Here is a 13,345-nt window from a genome sequence, read left to right on the forward strand (position 1 = left end):
ACTCACTCTGATTTCTCAGCTCACATCAACAAAGCAGAAAAACGTGTAGATCTGAACATCATCTCAGCTGCAGTGACAGACTCTGCTGTGTACTACTGTGCTCTGCAGCCCACAGTGACAGGAAACACCAAAACTCTGTACAAAAACCTTAGGAGCAAAGACAACACAATACTCCACAACATCCACTAGAGGGAGTCACACACTGTTGAACTTCAGCTGGATGTTACTGTGACGTCTACCATCTTTGGACTCACAAACTCACAAACACAAAAGAGTGGAGCTGATGAGTCATGTCTGTGAGATCATTGAACTACCTGACAGTTTGGTCCAGAAGACAAATAGGGAGATATAATGATCACTGATTACTTTAACTGACACATGATGTGTTTCTCTGTATGTTGACTGTGTTCACCAGTAACACATCATTGTTGATCTAATATTTAATAACTTTATGTCCCACAGGATTAAAGACATTCGCCAGTGGACAGAAGAACTTCTGTTAAACTAAGAGACATTGGGTCTCATTCATGAAACGTTAGTAAATTTGTGCGTAGATTTGCACATAAAAGCCTACGCTACTAAAAACCTACTCCGGATTCATGAACACCGCAGGAAACTCAGATCTGATCGTAAACACGTGTGTATGATCGTGAATGCCAATCCATCGTAAAGTGACAGCGCGCTCCCGGTAATCAGCTATTAGCATAAATCCCCGCCCATGAATTGCCAATGACCACCATATAAGGAGGTGTAGATGCATCCAGTCGACCTGTCAGTCATGGCGCAAACGAAGAAAGGGAGAGAAAGAAAAAAGAACTTTGCAGAAGTGGAGATAGAAATACTTTTGGGTGAAGTGGAATTAAGAAAAAAAAATTATTTTCATCTGTTAGCAGTGGTGTGACAGGGACAGGCAAAGCGAAGGCCTGGAGGGAGGTGACAGATGCCGTCAATATTGTCTCTGTAGTCCAAAGAACCATGTCCAAGGTGAAGCGTAAATGGTTTGACATGAAACTGGAGGCAAAGAAACGCATAACCTCACACAAAAGAAATATATCAGCCACAGGAGGAGGAGGCTCACAGTCGCAGCTATCACCTGCAGACGAGCGCATCGCGGGGATAACTGGGGAGACCTCTCTGTCAGGAATTATACCTGGCGGAGACAGCGACATGCCTCCACTGGAGCCTATATTTTTATTATCATCATTCAACATGTAGAAAGAACGTGTAATCTATTGAGTCGATTTACATAGATAATTCACAATCATGAACCTAATCTGGATCTTCTTAAACCTGCCAATTGCCAACTACTTTAACTAAATGTGTTATATTTTATCATATGTTTAGGCTATATCACGTGTTTCAAAGGCATCTGCGTATCGTGTACATAACAGAGCGCAATATGAATTTAAATTGTAATTTCCAATAGTGACAAGCATTATTTATGTGCATTCTTAAATTTACACAAGCACTACGCGTGGTCAGCAGCATGTGTAGATTTTGTTAGTAGCTACGAAAAGATCGGAGCTACTAAAATATTGATGAATGCGAGATGCACGTAAATTTCCGTCTGCGAACAGTTTACACACAAATTCGTTCTGCTCACGTTTCATGAATGAGACCCATTGTGTGTTATTGGAGTATGAGCAGAAACTAGAGCTGACGTAAAGCCACTATTCAGAGACTCAGTCTGTTTAAACTGAAGAAGAGCTGCTTGATATTCAGCTCTCCCTGCTGACACTCAAAGAAATCATGTTTGTAGATACTGAACAGAAAAGAGTCTGGAGAGAGAAATTCATGTTTCACAGCTTGGATTTTTCATAAAGAAGCGGGATTAATTGATTCCAGCATGTTTCACATGTTTGACTGAACAACAACACAAAAACACTGGTTTGTATCCAACATGAGAGAAACATGATTTATATGATGGTGACTGCAGCATCAGCATCATTTCAGAGTTGAAGGTAGAGGAAGAGTAACAGAGAGGAGAGAAGATACAGATCTAAGAGGAGACGGAGAGATTCAGGGAGGAGCTGAGCTGTTACTGAACTATAGAAGAGAGAGGAACTTCCATATTCAGCAGAGTTCAATACACAAACCAGAAACATTACCTTTATCCAACATGCTGTCACTGGACTATTATGGGCTGTCTCTGATGTTTCTCACTGTTATAACAGGTATGTGACATTATGCTTTCATTCTGTCAAGTTACATTCTCATCTTTTCTGAAGGCAGTTCATGACTTTTGAGGTTTTTTTTCCAAAATATGAAACAGATTTCTCTTCCTTTAGGTGTCAGCTGTGAAGAACTCAGTCCAGCCAACAATGAAGAGTCCAGTTTAGAAGACAGCACTGTTACTCTGTCCTACACATACTCCAAACAAGCTGATGCGACTGATAATTTCTTCTGGTATCGACAATATCCAGGAAAACCACCAGAGTTCCTTATTTCTCACTCTGGAACAGGAACACCAATATCTGATCCAGTCTCTAGACTGTCTTTCAAAGTGAGTGAAGATAAAACCAGAATGCATCTGCAGATCTCCTCTGCTGCAGTGACAGACTCTGCTGTGTACTACTGTGCTGTGAGGCCCACAGTGACAGGAAACACCAAAACTCTGTACAAAAACCTTTGGAGCAAAAACAACACAATACTCCACAACATCCACTAGAGGGAGTCACACACTGTTGAACTTCAGCAGGATGTGATGATACAGTCTGGAGTGTTTTCACTGATGAGACACAGTTGTGGTGAAGAGCTTCAGAAATGAAGATAGTTTGACATGTGAGTCTCCTCCTACTGAAAGGACTCAAATGAGATTATTTTTACACAGAATAATTTTACATTTTTTTCTGAAAATATGTGATTATTGTTTCCATTATGGCAGCTGATTTATTGAAGTGCTGGTTTTACAGACATTTCTATGATTGAGTGAGTTGAACTGAGATCCTTTGAGTTGCTCCTTAGACTCTGTAAACCAGGTGTGATCATTATGATTAGGAGCCAGTTTATGTTGGGCCTACTGTACATACTCACTGAGGGTATAACACTCTGTAGTGAGCTTGTCTTTAGTTATCAGCTGACTGAAGTTGTACAGTGATGAATACTTCACTTAAGATGATCCTGTGTTTGCAAACTATGAAAAGATGATCCATCCTTTAAATCATCACAGCAACCTCTCTCTAACTCCTGTTACAAAGGAATCACCTAAAAAACTCTGTTAGAAACTGCTGCCTTCAGTCTGTTAACCAGGAGGAAGAGTAACAGAGAGGAGAGAAGATACAGATCTAAGAGGAGACGGAGAGATTCAGGGAGGAGCTGAGCTGTTACTGAACTATAGAAGAGAGAGGAACTTCCATATTCAGCAGAGTTCAATACACAAACCAGAAACATTACCTTTATTCAACATGCTGCCACTGGACTATTATGGGCTGTCTCTGATGTTTCTCACTGTTATAACAGGTATGTTACATTATGCTTTCATTCTGTCAAGTTACATTCTCATCTTTTCTGAAGGCAGTTCATGTCTATTGAGGTTTTTTCTCCAAAATATAAAACAGATTTCTCTTCCTTCAGGTGTCAGCTGTGAAGAACTCAGTCCAGCCAAGAATGAAGAGTCCAGTGTAGAAGACAGCACTGTTACTCTGTCCTACACATACGCCAAACAAGCTGATAGCAATGATAATTTCTTCTGGTATCGACAATATCCAGGAAAACCACCAGAGTTTCTGCTCTACATCTCAGGGCTGAATGTTACAAGACCTGCAGAGTCTCTAAAATCAGACACAAAGTTGTCGACTAAACTGTCTGAAGACAAACGTGGTGTGTATCTGCAGATCTCCTCTGCTGCAGTGACAGACTCTGCTGTGTACTACTGTGCTGTGAGGCCCACAGTGACAGCAAACCCACAGTCTCTGTACAAAAACACAAGCTGACACACTGACAAGCTGCTGGAAGCCTTTTTTCCACACTGTTGTACTGAACTTTTTACCTCCACTAGAGGGCGACATTATCAAGTAGGCGGTGCACTACTTCTGCACTGTGTTCAACCATTGTGTCAATAATAACTGCTGCTGTGAAGAGAACAACTCTCACACTGAATGTTGAACATCAGCTAGTTCCTCCTGCTCAGTTAAACCTTGTTGTAGAGATGGAACATTGGCTGTGGATTATTCTTGCTGCTCTGTTCGTTGGTGAGACACAAAACACAACAAGTTGACTTTTAAAACTGTTTATAACACTTAACTGAGCTGTGAGTGATTTTCATTGTAATGATACAGAAAACCAGATCAGATCATTTTTGTTTGAATCTCGACATAACTCATATATTTTAATGTGACATCAGACAGCAGTCAGTAAAAATCACAGCTATTCTACATGTCCGTGTGTCTGACTCTCTGGCGAGGTAACTCTTTAAACCTACTGATTGTTCTCCTTTAATCAATCATCTTTATTGATTCATCTCTTCCTCTGCATGTTCTCTTCTTCCTCAGAGTGTAAAGGAGCAGACAGAGTGATCCAGCCAACAGGAGATGTCATTGCTGCTGAAGGAGACATTTGAGACCAGTGACCCAAGTCAATACCTCTTCTGGTACAAACAGGATGGAGACAACAGCCCTAAATTCATACTGAGCTGCTCTAAGTTTGGTTCGGTGAAAACAGAGAAGGAATATGAGGAGAGATTTTCATCCAAAGTAAATTCCACCTCAAACTCAGTTCCTCTGAAGATCCAGAAGCTTCAGCTGTCTGACTCTGCTCGGTACTACTGTGCTCTGCAGCCCACAGTGACAGGAAACACCAAAACTCTGTACAAAAACCTTTGGAGCAAAGACAACGCAATACTCCACAACATCCACTAGAGGGAGTCACACACCATGAACCCATTACAGTCTGAGCCAGTGTCACTGGACTGATGACAAATACAACACAACATGAACCAATAAAGATTGGACACAGCTACTGTGACAACAGACAAAAATGGATTGGTTGAGTTGAAGTGAAAAAATAATGTGAAGAGCTGATTGGCCCCGCCCATTTAGCCTCAACTCAACCAATGACATGATTTCTTCCTCATTGTGCTGCAGTGGAAGAACACTGCTCATCTGCTGTCTGTCTGGCTTTAATAAATCCAAAGACATGTTGCTTTACTTCTTTTTACTTTTCTGTCACTTTACAGGTGGGTTTTGGAGCACAACAGGAATTTAAGTTGTGTTGAACCTGCTGCATTAACCACATATACACAACCTGGATTTCATCACTCTCTCATTTCTTTGCTCTGACAGAGTCAATGCTCCTCATGTTTTCATCAGATTGACAAAATGGATGTTCATTGAATGATATTGTTTGTATTTGACTGTGAAGGAGCACAGAGTAACACTGTACACTTGATATTTTCCACTGTCTTCTCCTCTCAGCCTCATCAACAATGTTAGTCTGATGGCTTCATTTTCTACACTTTTTCCAGGACTAATAGCTGGAGACAACATCTCTCCTGAAAAAGATGAAGTCAGTGGAAGAGAAGGACAATCTGTCACACTCGCATGTCAATATCAGACAAGTGACACTGGTGTTAGACTTTACTGGTACAGACATCATTCTGACCTTCAGGCTCCTCAGTTTATACTCTGGAAACGAGCCAAAGGGAGCTCAGCTGAGTATATTCCTAACAAGCGATATCAGTCTGAAACAACACCAACATCAACTGAGCTGACCATCAGAGAGCTAACCCTGGCAGACACAGCTCTCTACTACTGTGCTCTAGAAACACTGTGATACAAAGTGTAGAAGAGGCTGTACAAAAACCTGAACATAGATATCTGACTACTCTTCAAAGAGGAGGGAAGTGGTATTCAAACCACAGCTTCATATCAGATGGATTCTGCTAATTCCTGTTTTATCACAGTCACTGTGGTTACAGCTGCTAATGAAACACTGTGGGAGGATTCACATGAGCAGCAAATCCACATCAATGACAAACCAACTGGATGAAGCTTCAAACTCAACACACCATGAAAACAAAGACATTGAAAGTGATTTAATAAATCTGCTTCGTACCCTAACCGTCCATGTTCACACAGGACTTGTTTTCCCTGGGGACCTCCAGTAATTTGTAAAAATTACAGAGGATATCTGGTCTTAATCCTGTTTGAATTTGCCGTGTCCATAATTTGCTGAGGAAAAATTCCACCCTATATTAACGACCAATATTTCACCAAGCATAGAGATCATGTGATAATATTAGTCCCATATTAATCTGCATGTCAGTGATTAGGGGTGGCATTATTTAAACATCTGTTTTCTGCTCGATCACGGCTCATAATGTATTTAAAAGCAGTCAACACCTGTGCTGAGAGATCGGCCATTTTGACGATTTAAATTGATAAGAGAGAAGTTTAGGAGCAACAAAAGGTTCTCGTATTCGAATACAACCAGAAAGTGTTTTGAACTTGATCTAAATGAGCTGCAAGTGTGCAGAACACATGCACAGTGTGGGAAAATCAACTCTGAACTATAATAATAATGTGACGTTGAAGAACAGATCCTTGACTTCTGAAAGTTGATGTTATACGGAGCCTTGACATCATATCCATGTCAGTAAATACAAGTAAAACACAGACTTGGATTATCCCGTGTGAATGTGCCAATAATTAGAATTTCTGTACAGTATACAGTTGGGAGTTTTCAATTTGTCAGAAAGTTGCTTCTCTCCAGATAGATTTCAGTGAATTTGAACCTAAGTAACATTTGATCGATCTATTTCAGAGTTGAAGGTAGAGGAAGAGTAACAGAGAGGAGAGAAGATACAGATCTAAGAGGAGACGGAGAGATTCAGGGAGGAGCTGAGCTGTTACTGAACTATAGAAGAGAGAGGAACTTCCATATTCAGCAGAGTTCAATACACAAACCAGAAACATTACCTTTATTCAACATGCTGTCACTGGACTATTATGGGCTGTCTCTGATGTTTCTCACTGTTATAACAGGTATGTTACATTATGCTGTTTTTGAAGTTTCATTCCAAAGTTTTATAAATGTGATTCACTTCTTAATCGTTCTGTAACAAAGTATAAAACAGATTTCTCTTCCTTTAGGTGTCAGCTGTGAAGAACTCAGTCCAGACAAGAATGAAGAGTCCAGTGTAGAAGACAGCACTGTTACTCTGTCCTACACATACTTTAAAGCTGCCACTTATACTGATTATTTCTTCTGGTATCGACAATATCCAGGAAAACCACCAGAGTTCCTCATCTCTCACTCTGGAACAGGGGAAATATTAAACAATCCAAACTCCAGACTGTCTGTTGAAGTGAGTGAAGATAAAACCAAAATGTATCTGCAGATCTCCTCTGCTGCAGTGACAGACTCTGCTGTGTACTACTGTGCTGTGAGGCCCACAGTGACAGGAAACACCAAAACTCTGTACAAAAACCTGACAAGAGTATCGCTCTTCAGCTCCTCCATTTATTGAACAACAGCGCCATCAAGTGGACATGATTAGCTCTGACAGTGTGAAGAGTCTGTCTCCTATCATGCCGTTTTAAAATGTTCTTTTTGTTTTCTACAGCTTTGTTCATCTTTTCAGGTCGACTTGAAGGATGTTAAATAAAAACAACACTTCTTCTACCTGCCAGTTCTTCCACCGTATCCAGAATGTCATTTAACTGCTTTACTGAAAATATATTGTGATAAACTGTAAAAAAAAAAAAAAAAACTATATCAAGAAATTGTTGCAACATAAAAAGACTTCACAAGTGACTGTTGGCTTTTCCTACAAATTCAATACCTGACAATCCAAAGAACTCTGTCAAGTTGATGCACAAATAATAGACAAATACTAAATTGCCATGAACAGTCCTGCTCATGGATTTGCAAAATTCCCCACAATAATCAAATTATACACTAAGCTATTAAATGAACAAACTGCCAAGTGAAATGCAGTCGTCTGATTCGGTTTGTAAAAAACAAACATGATGTCTGATGTGACGTTCAGTTGCAGTCCACTTTTGGCGTGGTCATGTAGGTGTTACTGCTTTAGTGTATTTAATTACAGCTGGTGTGTTTGGGATGGAGTCACTCCACAGATCAGTGGATCTTGAGTGGTGGATGTATCTGGCAGGTCATACGTGCAGGGCCAGCTCCAGCCATTTTGGTGCCTTAGGCAAGATTAGGATTTGATGCCTGACCTGCAGCTGTGTTCAAACATGCAGTAGATCCATACTGGTCCACCACTACATTAAGTCTGTGTCATTCCACCTCGTATAAAATAGGCACTGTACAAATAAGTTTTATTTGACTAAGACCTGCATTTAATTAGTAACACGGTTTAACTGGAACATTAAGTGATAATAAAAATAACAACAACGATAAAAAATAACATAGCAGTGTATCAGAGACCACAAATCATTTTCTGAACTTACAGTACATGCTTCAGAGAGTGGTGTAGATGGCAGATTAGCAGCTAACATAGCTTCATTATCTAGCATTATTAGCTAGTTTTGCCTTATTTCAATTCAGCTAGCTAGTACAAATGAAACTTCTTTATACACACAGTATTGTTTTTAATGATATAAAAGACAAAACCTCTATATTGGGATTTCTTTTCCTCCTCCTCTTTATTCCTTTTTCTAAATTGCGCACCTCAGGACTCGGACTTTTTCATTATGAAAAATTGAAATGTAAAAATAGATCACCTATAACCTCTTGACATCTGTCAGTCAGGCCTGTCCCTCTTCCCAAGTGCAGTCCAGGGCCTTTCTTTCTTTTTTGTTATTTTCAATGCAGAACATGAGTGAAGGGTGCTGAATAATTTGCATGTGGCACCCTGGATATGTGGTCTACACATAGACCACATATCCAACACATTTAATTCTTCATATAAAATGTCATAAATATGGAACCATATAGGCTGTGTTCTGCTAACAAAAAGCTTCCAAGACATGCAGTTTTATGACGTCATTCAGTACATTTTACAGCCTGAACAGTCACTGTGCTGTATCTGCCTGGAGGTACGAGGCTCCCTCAGCGTTTGCACTACGGAGCCGCTGGACAAGATGAACGAGACTCGCGATAGATACACACCGGTATTTACTTCCTGCTGTGAGTTTCAACGTTTCAAATCACTAGTGCAGCAGGTCCCTCTTGTGTTTGTGTGTCGCTCGGTCGCTCACAGCAGGAAGTAAATACCGGTGTGTATCTATCGCGAGTCTCGTTCATCTTGTCCGGCGGCTCCGTAGTGCAAACGCTGTGAGGAGCCTCGTGCCTCCAGGCAGATACAGCACAGTGACTGTTCAGGCAGTAAAATGTACTGAATGACGTCGTCCAGTAAACTCTGGATGTCGCCACTTCAGGACACTTGGATTGCAGCGGACGAGCAGTATGGAGGAATATTACAAAGTTTTTGTGTAGTTTTATGGACCTTTCGTCTCGGGCACCATTTACGCCCGTTATATGGATTATTGCTGCAGGAGGGAACCCCGCGGGTCTCCAGCTGCACTCTGAGGAATAAGAAGCTACACCGGACTCTCATCAGCATGAGGGCGAGTCCATAATGACTGAAATTCATTCTAGAGTGAACTATTCCTTTAATGTCAAAATGTCTGCTGAGGCCAAACAGGTTAATTTATGGATAATCAGTCAGGACACTGCTGGTTGGAGACTCGTCCATGTCAGTATATCTTTTTTACTTTAAATAGAAATTAAATCATTTATAATGGGCAAATGAGAGAGTATTGTCATCAGCCCGACTAACAGGAACCACATTCAAATTTCTCAGTTCAAAGACTGTTGCAAAGTGAACTACCGTCTAAATGTAAACGTTAAATTAACGTTTAATTACTTCAAAAACGTTTTTAAAACTTCAACATCTTTCAACGGTGACGATAGACATTTTTTAACGTCTTTTCAACAGATATGCTCATTGCCTTGGTTCAGCGAATAGCAGTTGGCACTCTGAATGTCATCATTTAGTTTTATTTTGTAGTTTTTGTAGCTAGTGCTAATATTTCTCTGGAAGTGAAAACCACTTCATTGACAGCGACAAACCAGCGAGTTAAAAACATAAAGGTAGTTTGAGGTGCACTTTACAGGAGCCTCGTCACAAAACAACACGAGCGCTAAAGACCAGCAACACAGTAATATCATATATTTTAGTTTTTACAAGGAAACTGTATTTGTCTTACCTTACAGCTGTGCTCAGTGAAGAAGCAGTCCAAGGTTAGCTAGCATCTTGTTAGCGCAGGCTGGGTTATACCATTGGTACCAGTCGTTATGACCTAGCGTTAGCCTAGCTATGTTAGCCAAGTTTAGCTAGCTGGGCAAAACAACCGCGAACTGCCTCCTCCTCCTCCACCGGCCAGAGCCGCGTGCCTCTGAACGTCTGAACTGCCTGGTTTTTTTTAAAGCTTTATTGAACACGATAATAAAAAACAGGGCACTTCAACAACACTAAAAATGTGCTAGAGCCTAAAAAAGGATACAAATAAAACCATATAATTAAACTGTTCAAACTGTGCCACTAAATTAAATTATAGAAAGTAAAATAATATAGAAAAAAATACAAAGGAAAAGATTTAAAAATCCATAAATTAAATACATCGATCGTCTTCAATATGAATTAAAGTTGAATACATTGAGGTCTGTTAATTTGTAGAATTTCAGCGGTTCTTTGCAGATTTTAAGTGTTTTTTCATTTACAGTCCAGTCTAAACTCATTATAAAAAACATTAAATATGGGTGTGCTTTACATTAATGTGGCTCTGTGTATGTAATATTTTACCATTATGAGAGCTGTGTTAATCTGACAGGTGGTGACGAGTTCAGTCTCGTCACTGAATCAGCCAATCACATCACGTATAGGCCTTCAAGTGTATTGTGTTACAAATCAAATAAAACTACATGCTTCCTGAGTTGTTTTAATTACTTTGTAAAGTAAATTTACCTCCTGGTATATACCTCTTGCATGGTATATTCATCTTTAAATGTATATTTTATATATGATACTGTAGATGCATAATTCTTTAAACTTGTAACCTGTTAAATAATCACAAATAGGCCTAAGAGAAGCAGTGTGCTGTTACCAATGTTCTTCCACCTTTGTGTTTTTATCATGAATCTAATAATAATGATAACTATTATAATAATAATGATGATGATGATGATGATGATGATAAACTACACAAGGTGTTTTACAGAAAAACAGCAGACTAAGGACTTTTTAAAAGTTGTAAAGCAATTACCAAGTATCAAATAAGGATCTGATTGTGAGCAACGTCAAGTTTCTTATAAACGTCACAGAATTGTGCAAAGATTTGGTTTAAGTCTGTCGTATGATCTTCATCCCTGTACATCCCGGCAGACTTGTCACCAGCTGTGATTGTGCAGATCTTTCATTATTGGTTGACTTATGTTTCTTTATTGTCCAGCTCATGTTTATCTCCCCTGCAGTCTGAGTGTTATGTCAGAATCGTAGACTAAACTACAGGATTTCCTTTGAACAAAACCGAGCTGCATTGCCATTCAGTCTCTGGCTCATCAGTTGAATGCACTTCTGCATCATCTGCATCCAAAAAGGAACAAACACAAAGAGCTTTCCCTCATCACACCACAGGTTTTAGCAGCTTCATGAAGGACCTGATTGATGTGTAACAGTTCCTGGGAAATGTCACAAGGTGGCGCTGGTGTCACACAACAAAAACCAACAGGCAGCCTGCAGAGCACCACCTACAGGACACATGAGAGCTGACACAATATATTAACCAACGTGCTGCTGCTGGACTGGACCGGTTCTGTTTTCTATGATCCCTGATTTATCTTCACAGTAAAAAAGGTTGAAGAAAACAGGTGAAGCAAAAAACACCAACCAAGCAAGGTGAGTAACAGCTCCACGTCCAGAACTGCAGGCTCAGAGTGGGCCAGCACCACCGGGCAGAGGGCCTGAGAACAAGACAAAAGGACATTAACATGGAGGAACTGAAAACAATAAAAAATCAAACATAATTCATCACAAAGCAACTACAGAAATGTAACATCTAAGTTAACTGTCACATTTAATGCCAGGTTTTTCTATCATGATGAGTCAATGTGAATAAATGAAATAAACGGCTGTGTGATTTATTACAGGAGACAGAATAACCCGTTTGAAATGTCTAACTTTTATAAATATTAATAAACACTTACACAATACTTATACTTGTTTATGTAGAAGTTAATTTAATATGTGATAATTGATTTAACACATGAGGTTGATGTGTAAGTTTGCATTAATTTAATGTGCTTTTATTAATTAAAAGTAATTTGAGTACATAAAGTCAATGTTTTAGGCAAATCATTTCTTTGAGTTGAGAATGAGGGAAAGTGAGGTCATGAAAGGCCGAGCAGCCAGTGGCCGGTCTGTGGGAGGTTAATCAGGACATAGACGGACAAAATAAGTTGTGGACATTTTAACTGCTACATTAGTGAAAATAATTCAAACAACAGAGGCAGAAAAAAACAAAATGGATGCAAGAGACAGCCGCCTGGTTCCAGTATCCTCAACTGTAGGTAAAGCAGAGTGCCCGGCGTGAAACAAATGTGAAAGTTGAGTTGAAGAGCAGTGACAGGAGCAGAAAGAGAAACACGAATTTTAAAAAGGGCAACTTCACATGAAGGCACGTCTGTAGCAGAGGGTTTAAACAGCAAAAGATCACCTTTCGATCTGATCCTCGACTTCAGAACGACCAGGAAGGCCCCATCTGAGGCTCATATCAGCATTACTATTATTTTAAAGATGAGCTTTAAAGGTGAACAGCAAAATCACGAAATCAACTCTAAAGCCGACAGGCGGCCAGGAAAGGAGTGGTATGATGTCGTCTGTTAAAACCAGGACTGTTTTCACTGAATGTCTCCAATGTCTTGTTGATGAACTCATGATTGTGAGTTTCCTAAAGGATCTTCTTCCATCACCTGACTTACAGTTGTTTATAGCAGTTCATGTAAAAACCCACAGGATGGTGCTGGTGTCACATCTAAAACCAAAAGGAAAGTGTTCAACGCGCCACCTACAGGACACATGAGCTGTGACACTGATCCAAACACCAGCAGAGCAGAAACACTGCAGCAGCTGCATCATGTGATGAAAGTGAGATCTCATATTAGAGGATTATTAACAGAACAGCTTTAAAACAGTCAGAAACTATTAATCTGTCTAAGCTGTTAGAGAGGGAAAATAAACCTTTCATATCCACACGAGGAAATCTGGATCACAGACAGAAGGATACAGGATAAATACAGGAAAATACATAAATACATAATAATAACAACACAGTCAATAAAATACACAGCTTAAGACGGCAAGAAGAAGAAATCATGAATT

The sequence above is a fragment of the Pagrus major genome, chromosome 21 (assembly GCF_040436345.1).
Source record: "Pagrus major chromosome 21, Pma_NU_1.0".
NCBI classification, from domain to species: Eukaryota; Metazoa; Chordata; class Actinopteri; order Spariformes; family Sparidae; genus Pagrus; species Pagrus major.